The sequence below is a fragment of the Heterodontus francisci genome, chromosome 2, assembly GCF_036365525.1.
Source record: "Heterodontus francisci isolate sHetFra1 chromosome 2, sHetFra1.hap1, whole genome shotgun sequence".
NCBI lineage: Eukaryota > Metazoa > Chordata > Chondrichthyes > Heterodontiformes > Heterodontidae > Heterodontus > Heterodontus francisci.
Window position 1 is genome coordinate 218,595,256 of NC_090372.1, and position 13,385 is coordinate 218,608,640.

At 49.0% G+C, this 13,385-nt stretch overlaps 1 protein-coding gene across 3 annotated transcripts in view; it reads left to right on the forward strand.

Annotated features, from left to right (window-relative positions):
- LOC137351339 (diacylglycerol O-acyltransferase 1-like) overlaps positions 1–13,385 on the forward strand; it is a 167,626-nt gene that overhangs the window by 7,422 nt on the left and 146,819 nt on the right. The window lies entirely within an intron of this gene.

The window sequence follows — 13,385 nt, forward strand, 5'->3', positions numbered from 1 at the left end:
ATATCCCCCACTCTACCATTACCATCAAGCCAGGAGACCAACCCTGGCTCAATGAAGAGTGCAGGAGGGCATACCTCAAAATGAGGTGTCAACCTGGTGAAGCTACAACACAGGACTATCTGCATGCCAAACTGCATAAGCAGCATGCGATAGACAGAGCTAAGCGATCCCATAACCAACGGATTAGATCTAAGTTCTGCAGTCCTGCCACATCAAGCCGTGAATGGTGGTGGACAATTAAACAACTAACTGAAGGAGGTGGCTCCACAGATATCCCCATCCTCAATGATGGGGGAGCCCAGCACATCAGTGCAAAAGATAAGGCTGAAGCATTTGCAACAATCTTCAGCCAGAAGTGCCGAGTTGATGATCCATCTCGGCCTCCTCCTGAAGTCCCCAGCATCACAGATGCCAGACTTCAGCCAATTCGATTCACTCCGCGTGATATCAAGAAATGACTGAAGGCACTGGATACTGCAAAAGCTATGGGCCCTGACAATGTTCCGGCAATAGTACTGAAGACCTGTGCTCCAGAACTTGCCGCGCCCCTAGCCAAGCTGTTCCAGTACAGTTACAACACTGGCATCTATCCTGCAATGTGGAAAATTGCCCAGGGATGTCCTGTCCACAAAAAGCAGGACAAATCCAACCTGGCCAATTACCGCCCCATCAGCCTACTCTCTATCATCAGTAAAGTGATGGAAGATGTCATCAACAGTGCTATCAAGCGACACTTGCTTAGCAATAACCTGCTCAGTGACGCTCAGTTTGGGTTCCGCCAGGGCCACTCAGCTCCTGACTTCATTTGAGCCTTGGTTCAAACATGGACAAAAGGGCTGAACTCAAGAGGTGAGAGTGACTGCCCTTGACATCAAGGCAGCATTTGACCGAGAATGGCATCAAGGAGCCCTAGCAAAACTGAGGTCAATGGGAATCGGGGGAAAACCCTCCGCTGGCTGGAGTCATACCTAGTGCAAAGGAAGATGGTTGTGGTTGTTGGAGGTCAATCATCTGAGCTCCAGGACATTACTGCAGGTTCTCCTTAGGGTAGTGTCCTAGGCCCAACCATCTTCAGCTGCTTCATCAATGACCTTCCTTCAATCATAATGTCAGAAGTGGGGATGTTTGCTGATGATTGCACAATGTTCAGCACCATTTGTGACTCCTCAGATACTGAAGCAGTCCGTGTAAAAATGCAGCAAGACCTGGACAATATCCAGGCTTGGGCTGATAAGTGGCAAGTAACATTCGTGCCACACAAGTGCCAGGCAATGACCATCTCCAACAAGAGAGAATCTCACCATCTCCCCTTGACATTCAACAGCATTACCATCGCTGAATCCCCCACTATCAACATTCTAGGGGTTACCATTGACCAGAAACAGAACTGGAGTAGCCATATAAATACCGTGCCGTTGAATGTCAAGGGGAGATGGTTAGGTTCTCTCTTGTTGGAGATGGTCATTGCCTGGCACTTGTGTGGTGCAAATGTTACTTGCCATTTCTCAGCCCAAGCTTGGATTTTGTCCAGGTCTTGTTGCATTTCTACACGGACTGCTTCAGTATCTGAGGAGTCCTGAATGGTGCTGAACATTGTGCAATCATCAGCGAACATCCCCACTTCTGACCTTATGATTGAAGAAAGGTCATTGATGAAGCAGCTGAAGATGGTTGGGCCTAGGACACTACCCTAAGGAGCTCCTGCAGTGATGTCCTGGAGCTCAGATGATTGACCTCCAACAACCACAACCATCTTCCTTTGTGCGAGGTATGTCTCCAGCCAGCGGAGGGTTTTCCCCCTGATTCCCATTGACCTCAGTTTTGCTAGGGCTCCTTGATGCCATACTCTGTCAAATGCTGCCTTGATGTCAAGGGCAGTCACTCTCACCTCACCTCTTGAGTTCAGCTCTTTTGTCCATGTTTGAACCAAGGCTGTAATGAGATCAGGAGCTGAGTGGCCCTGGCGGAACCCAAACTGAGCGTCACTGAGCAGGTTATTGCTAAGCAAGTGCCGCTTGATGGCACTGTTGATGACACCTTCCATCACTTTACCGATGATTGAGAGTAGGCTGATGGGGCGGTAGTTGGCCGGTTGGACTTGTCCTGCTTTTTGTGTACAGGACATTCCTGGGCAATTTTCCACATTGCAGGGTAGATGTCAGTGCTGGAACAGCTTGGCTAGGGGCGCGGCAAGTTCTGGAGCACAGGTCTTCAGTACTATTGCTGGAATATTGTCAGGGCGCATAGCTTTTGCAGTATCCAGTACCTTCAGTCGTTTCTTGATATCACGCGGAGTGAATTGAATAGGCTGAAGTCTGGCATCTGTGATGCTGGGGGCATCAGGAGGAGGCCGAGATGGATCATCGACTCGGCACTTCTGGCTGAAGATTGTTGCAAATGCTTCAGCCTTATCTTTCGCACTGGGCTCCCCCATCATTGAGGATGGGGATATCTGTGTAGCCACCACCTCCAGTTAGTTGTTTAATTGTCCACCACCATTCACGGCTTGATGTGGCAGGACTGCAGAGCTTCGATCTGATCCGTTGGTTATGGGATCGCTTAGCTCTGTCTATCGCATGCTGCTTACGCAGTTTGGCATGCAAGTAGTCCTGGGCTGTAGCTTCACCAGGTTGACACCTCATTTTGAGGTATGCCTGGTGCTGCTCCTGGCATGCCCTCCTGCACTCTTCATTGAACCAGGGTTGGTCTCCTGGCTTAATGGTAATGGTCGAGTGGGGGATATGCTAGGCCTTGAGGTTACAGATTGTGGTTGAGTGCAATTCTGCTGCTGCTGATGGCCCACAGCGCCTCATGGAGGCCCAGTTTTGCATGGCTAGATCTGTTCGAAATCTATCCCATTTAGCACGGTGATAGTGCCACACCACACGATGGATGGTATCCTCAATGTGAAGGTGGGACTTCGTCTCCACAAGGACTGTGCGGTGGTCACTCCTACCAATACTGTCATGGACAGATGCATCTGCGGCAGGCAGATTGGTGAGGACGAGGTCAAGTATGTTCTTCCTTCGTGTTGGTTCCCCCACCACCTGCCGCAGACCCAGTCTAGCAGCTATGTCCTTTAGGACTCTGCCAGCTCGGTCAGTAGTCGTGCTACCGAGCCACTCATGGTGATTGACATTGAAGTCCCCCATCCAGAGTACATTTTGTGCCCTTGCCACCCTCAGTGCTTCCTCCAACTGGTGTTCAACATGAGGGGTACTGAGTCATCAGCTTAGGGAGGGCGGTAGGTGGTAATCAGTAGGAGGTTACCTTGCCCATCTTTGACCTGATGCCATGCGACTTCATGGGGTCCTGGTCGATGTTGAGGACTCCCAGGGCAACTCCCTCCCTACTGTATACCACTGTGCCACCACCTCTGGTGGGTCTGTCTTGCCGGTGGGACAGGACATACCCAGGGATGGTGATGTCAGTGTCTGGGACATTGTCTGTAAGGTATGATTCCGTGAGTATGACTACGTCAGGCTGTTGCTTGACCAGCCTGTGGGACAGCTCTCCCAACTTTGACACAAGCCCCCAGATGTTAGGAAGGAGGACTTTGCAGGGTCGACAGGACTGGGTTTGCCTTTGTCGTTTCCGATGCCTAGGTCGATACCAGGTGGTCCGTCCTGTTTCATTCCTTTTTATTGACTTTGTAGCGGTTAGGTACAACTGAGTGGCTTGCTAGGCCATTTCAGAGGGCATATAAGAGTTAACCACATACTGTGGGTCTGGAGTCACATGTCGGCCAGACCAGGTAAGGACAGCAGATTTCCTTCCCTGAAGGACATTAGTGAACCAGATGGGTTTTTACAACAATCGACAATGGTTTCATGGCCATCATTAGACTAGCTTTTAATTCCAGATTTATTAATTAAATTCAAATTCCACCTTCTGCTGTGGTGGGATTCAAACCCATATCCCCAGAGGAATACCCTGGGTCTCTGAGTTACTAGTCCAGTGATAATATCACTACGCCACCGCCTACCACCTGACTCCCCAAAGCCTGTCCACCATATACAAGGCAGAAGTCAGGAGTGTGATGGAATACTCTCCATTTGCCTGGATGGGTGCAGCTCCAACAACACTCATGAAGCTCGACACCATCCAGGACAAAGCAGCCCGCTTGACTGGCACCCCATCTGCAAACATTCACTCCCTCCACCACCGACGCACAGTGGCAGCAGTGTATACCATCTACAAGATGCACTGCAGTAATGCACCAAGGATCCTTAGACAGCACCTTCCAAACCCGCGACCTCTACCAACTAGAAGGACAAGGGCAGCAAATACATGGGAACACCATCACCTGCTAGTTCCCCTCCAAGTCGCACGCCATCCTGACTTGGAACAATATCGCCGTTCTTTCACTGTTGCTGGGTCAAAATCCTTCCTAACAGCATTGTGGGTATACCTACCCCAAATAGACTGCAGCGGTTCAAGAAGGCAGCTCACCACCACCTTCTCAAGGGCAGTTAGGGATGGGCAATAAATGCTGGCCTGGCCAGCGTTGCCCACATCCCATGAATAAATTTTTAAAAAAGCACGTGGTACTGGACCTTGGAAAGTGCCAGTCTGGAACACTTGGTCATGGACATCTCTTTGCACTGTAACACCAGCAAGTTTCAGGCAGAAAGAGATCTTTCACCGAGTTGATGGTCCTCCAGCAGCAGTTGATGTTTATCTCGGTATATGTCTCTGGGAACAGACCGTAGAGCACAGATTCCTGTGTTAGCGAGCTGTTCGGGATGAATCTCAACAAAAACCACTGCATCTCTATCCACACCTACTTTGCAAAGGCGCTTTCCAGAAGGAGGTGGGCAACAGCCTCTTGCCCACTCAAGCCACCTCGAGGACAGCATGCAGAGGCGGTGAGATTCCGAGCATGCAGGAAGGATCTGACGGGGAGGGCCCTTCTCACCACCAGCCAAGCCTTGGTGCTTGTTTGAGAGTTTTGGTGATGAGGAATTCTGACAAATGACTTTGGCAGTCTGCTTGGGGAACCATCCGACATGATCTGCCATCTCCTTTTCCCAAAGGGCCTTGACCACTGCCTGATGGATTGGTGGTCAAAGTTGTTTTTCTGCACAAACTTTTCCACGAAGGATAGGTGGTACGGCACGGTCCAACTGGATGAAGTGTTCAGCGGCAATGTGACCAGACCCATCCTTCGTAACACCGGGGCCAGATAGAACCTCAGCATGTAGTGACACTTGATGTTTGCGTACTGGGGTTCTCGGCACAGCTTGATGCAGCCGCACACTAAGGTGCCATTAGGGTGAGGGCGACGTTGGGTACGTTTTTTTTCCCCCTTTATCCAGAGGTTTGAACTTCATGTCCCTCCGGACATGGTCCATTTTGGTTCGCCAGATAAAACGGAAAATGGCTCGGGTACTGCCACATCGCAGGAGTTGGGTATGGGCCAGACCTGCGCCTCCAACAGTAACAATGCTGATCAGATTCTTACCCGCAATGGAGAGAGAACGCTGCTCCCACATGCTCAGTTTATGGTTTACCATGGCTACTCGCTCCTTCCATGTTTTGGCACACGTCCCGGCCCTTCTGAACCATATCCCCAGCGCCTTCAGGTAGGCTGACCTGAAGGTGAAGGGGACAAAGGATCGGTCAGCCGAGTTCCCAAAGAACATGGCCTCACTCTTGCCATGATTTACTTTGGCTCCTGAGGCCAGTTCGAACTGGTTGCAGATGCTCATCAGATCCGAACAGAAGACGGCGAAGTCGTCCCATGTACAGGGAGGCTTTGACCTGAGTGCCTCCGCTGCCTGGGATTGTCAGCCCTCTTATGCCTGCATCCTTCCTAATGGATTCAGCAAAAGCTTTGCTACAGCAAACAAACAAGACAGGGGAAAGAGGACAGCCCTGTCTGATTCCAGATTTGAAAGGGAAACTTTCTGATTTCCACCCATTGATTGGGACTGCGCTACTGATGTTTGTGTAGTGCAGTTGGATCCAATTGCAGATTCCCTCCCCAAACCCCATTTTGGAGAGCATGTCCATTATGTATGTGTGCGATATCCTGTCAAAAGCCTTCTCCTGGTCCAAGCAGGTGTCCAACCCCCTGTCCTGTACATAGCCTCACACTATTCAGGGATATGATCGCCTATCAGAGATCTTCCTGCTGGGTATAGTACAAGCCTGATCGGAGTGAATCACCAACTTCAGAGCAGACTTGAACTGACTGGCGATAACTTGCTAATCCTTAGTATGTCAGACTGTGATGACGTTACCGAACCATCCTGTTCCTTCAGGCTGCTGATCACAGAGCTCTCTCTCTCTGTACCTTCTGTAAGAAGAAACACGAGCACATCTCATCCTGCTCAACGGAGCAGACTCTGGACCAGAAGATGAGCTTGGAGGCTTCTGTGGCAAAGAGCGAGGCCTGCTGGCTCTTCACCTCTTGGAGATCTTCCTTTACGTCAACCCCCATCGACTGCAGCCGGAGCAGAATCTGCATTCTTTTCTGGAGTCGGGACATTTCCCCCTCTCTCTTTCACCATCTGAGCACCTTTGAGGATAAAGAACCTCTTGATGTTCGCCTTGGTCACTTCCCACCAGTGTGCCGGAGACTCAGAGGGGTTTCACGGTTCTCCAACCTTTGTTATCCCTTTTGAGTTCCTCAATGTCCTCTGGGGTCGCGGTTTTACGTTCAGTTTCCATGTCCCCCTGTCAACCTGCTGGTCGTCCTGTAAGTGACAGTCGGCCAGTAAGAGGCAGTAGTCAGAGAAGAACACCTGCTTGATGTCGGTGTACCTGACCGTGAAAGCATGGGACGCAAACAGGAAGTCAATCCTGGAACAGGAAGACCCGTCCAGTCTTGACCAGGTGTATCTACGTTGTGCTCTGTCTGCAGGGTTGCTGAAGACGTCGTGTAGCTTGGCATCTTTTAACTCTTTCCATCAGGAATCTGGACGTAGTGTCCCGTTTTCTGTCGTCGCTGCCGGATCGTCCAGTTGCGTTAATGATGCCGTTGAAGTCATCGCCTAGAATGACCGGCCTGGACGTCGCCAGCAGCAGTGGGAGCTGCTGGAGGATGGTCAGCCGCTCGCTGTACTGGACCAGGGCGTACATGTTGATTAACCAGAGCGGAGCATTGTTGTACATTACGTCTGCTACGAGGAGGCGACCGCCCACCATCTTAACTTTGGAGATGGTGAAGTTGCCTCCCCGCAGCAGAATACCCAGGCCAGAAGAACAGGAATCATTTCCCCCTTACCAGATTGATAGCCCGTGGGACCACCATTGCCTGTAAGTGCTGAGGTGTGGTATTCCACACTCTTGCAGAAACAGTAGGTCAGCTTTGACCTTGACAAGGTAACACAAGGCTGAAACATATCACGTAGTGGATTTAACGCTACGCATGTTAATGGAAGCAATCTTTATACCCATTTAAAACTGGATGTTGCTTACCACTCTAGGTGTTCTTACTAGTCCCAGTCCTTGGGTATGTTCCTGCATACCCATAGTATGCACAAGCTGTTGCACGTGTTGGGATCAGAAAATCCTTCTGGTCACTCATGGGGTGTTTGTTCCACTAGGGTGACATCTGTGGGGGTGGGGGGGGGTGGTGGTCTTGTAGGTAGCAAGGTTTGGACAGGCATCTGCTGGTGGTGTCTTTCCCCTCTGTTCCTCCTCGAGGACGTTTCTGCTCCCAACTTCCTGGAGCTGGAGTGTGCTGGATGCTTCGCTGCTCTCAAACTCCCGGAACTATGCATGTTGCTGGGTTCAGAGCTTTAGAGTTGGGGAGCGCTGGGCTCATCGCTGCTTAAAGTGCCACGAAGCTGAGGGTCTTTCTCTTCCAGCTCCTTGGTGTTCTGCTGCTTTTGCATGTGCCGTCTTTCCGGCCCTTCCTCATCTGATGGGGAGCAGCTGCCGTAGTCCGTCTCAGTTGGTAGCCTCCTCTTGCCTCTGGTTTGGGTGATGGCCTGTTCCTTTTTTTGGGGCTTCTTCTTTATGGTTTTCCTTTTGACCACTTGCCACTCATCTGATTGTCCCACTGCTGCCTCCTCCTCCATGAATTGTGTGTTGAGTTTCCGGGCACAGGGTAGGTGTTGGGTCACTTGTTGCAGCTGCCTCCCCTTTCCTCTCCTCAGATGGATTTTCTTCGCTGCGGGGAGGTTTGCTGGTATCCTCCACAGCATGAGACGCATTTACTGTTCCTTCCTCCAGCCTTTCCTTGGACTTTGCTGCCTGTGCGTAACTGAGGCAGCGTTTGGGGCAGGTCTTGTAGAACTGGCCTGCCCCACCACACAGGTTGCAGCACTTAATCTGCTTACAGTCCTTTGTGTGATGGCCATCCTGACTGTGCTGCAGTTGGCTGCCACATGACCAGATTTGATGCAGGCCTGACAAACTCTGGGCTGCCCGCGTAGACCAAGAAGCCCCGACTACCCTGGATAGCGAAGCTGGAGAGAGGATGGATGTTGGTTCCATTGGCACGACCTTTAAGGTGACCTTGACCTGCCGCTTGCTGGTTCAAATCCCAAACAGGTCCTTGACCTCCGTGCTGCTTCCGGCCACCTTGACATACCTGGCGAGGAAGGTGAGCACATCCATGACAGGAACATGGGGGTTGTAGAGGTGGATTGTCACCAGTCGGTTCCGTTGTGACAGCAGCGTGAAGAGCGGCTCAGCTGTGAGGATCGACAGCGGCGCCTGGTTACCCCTCTTCTTGAACATCTTCAGAAACTTGATGCATCCTGCCTCATTCTTGAACGTCACATTGAAACATCCACTGCTGGGGGAAGCCTTGCAGGCAGAAGATGTCCACAGCTAGCAATCCACAGCATTCGATCAGGATTTTCTTAATGAAGAAGGTGCAGTTGATGGGCGCACCTCCTTTGCTATCTTTCATCGCCACCCTAATGGTGTTACACACCCCCTGGCCTAGAGCTCTGGTGTTGGTTGCAGCCATTTTTTGCTTGAAGCTTTCCTGCGACAGGTACTAAAACCCTAACTAACAGAAAAACAACAACTAAGGTAGATCTCCACTCCCAAAGGGCGAAATGCCATAAAAACGGTGCTGAAACCACCCCACCCCCTCAAAAAACCCCCCAGAAAAAAACAAAAACAGCACCTGCAGGATCAAAGTCCACTGATCATGGTCTCTCCCCCTGCCAGGGAGCAGGTGAGAGTTATAAGAACCTGCTGCAGTTGACCAGTTTGTGCTGGGAATCCCAAGGTTGTGGGAGTAAAGTTAAAGGTTTTGGGAAGGAAGCCTCCTTAAGCTGCGTTCAGGTAATGTTTCCTTCACTTTTGTTGTGTGCCTAGTGTCAGGGGGCTGCAGTACCACCCTTTATCACTTCTGTGGAGCATATTTGAGTGTAAAAGTTTTCTTTCCTTGCCTCCAATTGTGCAGGAACTCCCTCCATTAAACTAAAATTTCTTCATACTCTCCCCGCATAGGAAATCTGGCTTCCTTCTAACTTTAAAATGGAAAGGAACTGTTGGGGTGGGTGTCAAGATTCCTGTTAATACAGTATTTGAAGCCTATTGCAAGCTAGAAGGAGCATTTGGTGAAATGTAAAACTTTCCTGTCTCAGTTTAGTAAGGCTTAAACACCTAAAATTAAATACAGCTCAGTTGGTTTGTACCAAGGGCAGTGTAACTCAATAGCAAATAAAAATGGCAGATCGCCAACAGATTAAAAGATACTTTGGCTGTTTCTTTTTAAATGGAGAGAGAGAAAATTTCACAAATGTTTTCATTTGAAGAGAATTTGAAGTTTTATAACTTTGTCCAAAGTGATATAATTAGAACATTGTCCTTTTACCCCTGGAAGCTGAGTACTGAATCCATCCTCTGGAGTTGTAAAGGTCCTGAATGAGATGTTTGAGCACTCAATCTATTGCATCTGAATCTATAGCACCTGAATCTACAGCACCAAGCCACGGTGATAGAGAAGGTACTCTAACTTTCAACATAAGTCTAAGGTGTCTTTTTTTGGCCAAACTAGAGACTGCAAAGATATCTATCTCAATTTGTTTTGACCCATATTGATAAGTTTCAGGGACAATACACCAAGATTAGTCTCCAACTGTGTGATAGGAAAGAGAATGGACACTTGGAGTCATTTGGAGACTGATTCGTTGCTTCAAGGCTGAATGAGCAGCATCAATAAACCTTTGTTCAGTGCTAGTTAAGTAATGTCAGCATGGCTACATTACAAGCACTTTGACTTGCAATAAGTAGGTTGTAGGTTCAGGCCCTACTCCTGGATTTGGGCACTTAATCAAGGCTAAAAGTGCTATGCTATCTTGTATTGTAGGCAGTTACTGCCTTTTGGAGAAGACTGTGCAGTGGTTAGCACCGCAGCCTCACAGCTCCAGTGACCCGGGTTCAGTTCTGGGTACAGCCTGTGCGGAGTTTGCAAGTTCTCCCTGTGACCGCGTGGGTTCCCGCCGGGTGCTCCAGTTTCCTCCCGCAGCTGAAGACTTGCAGGTTGATAGGTAAATTGGCAATTGTAAATTGCCCCTAGTGTAGGTAGATGGTAGGAAAATGGCGGGGATGTGGTAGGGAATATGGGATTAATGTTTTTTTTTTTGGTCTCCTTATCTCGAGAGACAATGGGTAAGCTCCTCGAGGTTGTCAGTGGTTTGTGAAGCAATGCCTGGAGTGGCTATAAAGGCCAATTCTAGAGTGACAGGCTCTTCCACAGGTGCTGCAGAAAAATTTGTTTGTCGGGGCTGTTACACAGTTGACTCTCCCCTTGCGCTTCTGACTTTTTTCCTGCCAACTGCTAAGTCTCTTCGACTCGCCTTTATGGATGCCTGCCAGCTCTGGCGATCACTGGCAACTGACTCCCACAACTTGTGATCAATGTCACAGGACTTCATTCACGTTTGCAGACGTCTTTAAAGCGGAGACATGGACGGCCGGTGGGTCTGATACCAGTGACGAGTTCGCTGTACAATGTGCCTTTGGGGATCCTGCCATCTTCCATGCGGCTCACATGGCCAAGCCATCTCAAGCGCCGCTGGCTCAGTAGGGTGTATATTCTGGGGATGTTGGCTGCCTCGAGGACTTCTGTGTTGGAGATACAGTCCTGCCACCTGATGCCAAAGATTCTCCGAAGGCAGCGAAGATGGAATGAATTGACACGCCGCTCTTGGCTGACATACGTTGTCCAGGCCTCGCTGCAGTAGAGAAAGGTACTGAGGACACAGGCTTGATACACTCGGACTTTTGTGCTCTGTGTCAGTGCACCATTTTCCCACACTCTCTTGGCCAGTCTGGACATAGCGGTGGAAGCCTTTCCCATGCGCTTGTTGATTTCTGCATCGAGAGACAGGTTACTGGTGATAGTTGAGCCTAGGTAGGTGAACTCTTGAACCACTTCCCGGCGTGGTCACCGATCTTGATGGATGGAGCATTTCTGACGTCCTGTCCCATGATATTTGTTTTCTTGAGGCGGATGGTTAGGCCAAATTCATTGCAGGCAGCCACAATCCTGTCGATGAGTCTCTGTAGACACTCTTCTGTGTGGGATGTTAATGCAGCATCGTCAGCAAAGAGGAGTTCCCCGATGAGGACTTTCTGTACTTTAGTCTTCACTCTTAGACGGGCAAGGTTGAACAACCTGCCCCCTGATCTTGTGTGGAGGAAAATTCCTTTTTCTGAAGACTTGAACGCATGTGACAGCAGCAATGAGAAAAAGATCCCAAACAGTGTGGGTGCGAGAACACAGCCCTGTTTCACACCACTCAGGATAGGAAAGGTGTCTGATCAGGTGCCGCTATGCTGAATTGAGCCTTTCATATTGTTATGGAATGAGGTGATGATACTTAGTAGCTTTGGTGGACATCCGATCTTTTCTAGTAGTCTGAAGAGACCACGTCTGCTGACGAGGTCAAAGGCTTTGGTGAGATCAATGAAAACAACGTAGAGGGGCATCTGTTGTTCGTGGCATTTCTCCTGTATCTGGCGAAGGGAGAGCAGCATGTCAATGGTGGATCTCTCTGCTCGAAAGCCACACTGTGCTTCAGGGTAGACACGCTCAGTCAGCTTCTGGAGCCTGCATAGAGCGACTCGAGCGAAGACTCCCGCCCCCCCCCCCCACCCCTATGCTGAGCAGGGAGATTCCATAGTAGTTGTTGCAGTCACCACTGTCACCCTTGTTCTTCTAGAGGGTGATGATATTGGCGTTGCGCATGTCCTGTGGTACTGCTCCCTCTGTTGCTGTTGTTTAGTCTATGGGAAAACGACCTCCAGTTGGTATATTAACCACCTTTCAGCACTATGCTTTTAAAAAGGATATTAATAGTAATTCTTTGCTTGCAATAAATTTCAGCTGCCGCATTACGTAACTCCCCTGTTATCTGCTGGCTTCCTCCAGAACGATAGGTCACATGGCCTCTATCATTCTATGATTCTTTAAAATTGCTTGGCTAACAAAATAGCCAAGCAGGTTCAATTTGCCAAATGGTTTAACCCTGTTTTCAAGAATGATCTGTCACCTGTGTTGCATATATTTACTAAAGATTAGACCTTTGTTCAGTTATCATTGTGTACCCGTGTTCTGTTGAACAAGGAATGGCTAGATTAGCCAGTCATTATGGATATCACTGAAACCCAGCTGTGCCTTTGTCCATTCTTGACTGGTTAGCATGATTATAGTGTTTAATTCTGGCCAGTCAACCCTAGATACATGCTTAAGCTAAGATTAAAAACTATTAATATTTGCTGTGCCTAGTAAACTTAAAGCTACAGATATGAATGAGTTCATACCGTGATCTCAGTATAACACCTAAAGCCTGTGGCATAATGGGGTGTGCGTGTAGTAAAATCTTCACTCCAGCATTAAATTTTTTCTGTAATTCATGATGCAGCCCCTATCTTAGCTGGTTGTGGCGTATTAACCTGCTCTGTAAGGAGTACAGTTTCATGGAAATGAAGTATCTAGTGCTAGAATATTCATGATTTTGACTTGTATACAGTATAACGCATGCTCCTAGTCTTCATCCAGTCCTGGAAAGTGTGTCTGTGTAGGCAAATTTAGTTGTGATGTCCACTAGTGGACAGTCTTAATGCACTTGCTGACCAGGATGCAAAGAATATCCCTTGGTGAGGTAGTAAAGGCATTAGAAGATCCCTGCAGGAGTGAACGGGAAGATATTTTGGGTGAGTTGATGGAATGAAAGATGGTACTCTGTATAATAGTAGAACTAACTGCATAAGGACAGTGCTGAGGACTACTGTTACGACCAGTGAGAAGGGGTCTTGGGGGTTCCCTCTCAGCTTTTGCTTGGTTTAACCATAACAGGGTTTAATTTTTAAAACTGAGTTTTTAGCTCCCCGTTAGTGAATCCTTGTTCACTGCTCCACTTGTAAGGCAAAGAAATCAAACCGGTTTCCTTACTCTTGGTATTAAG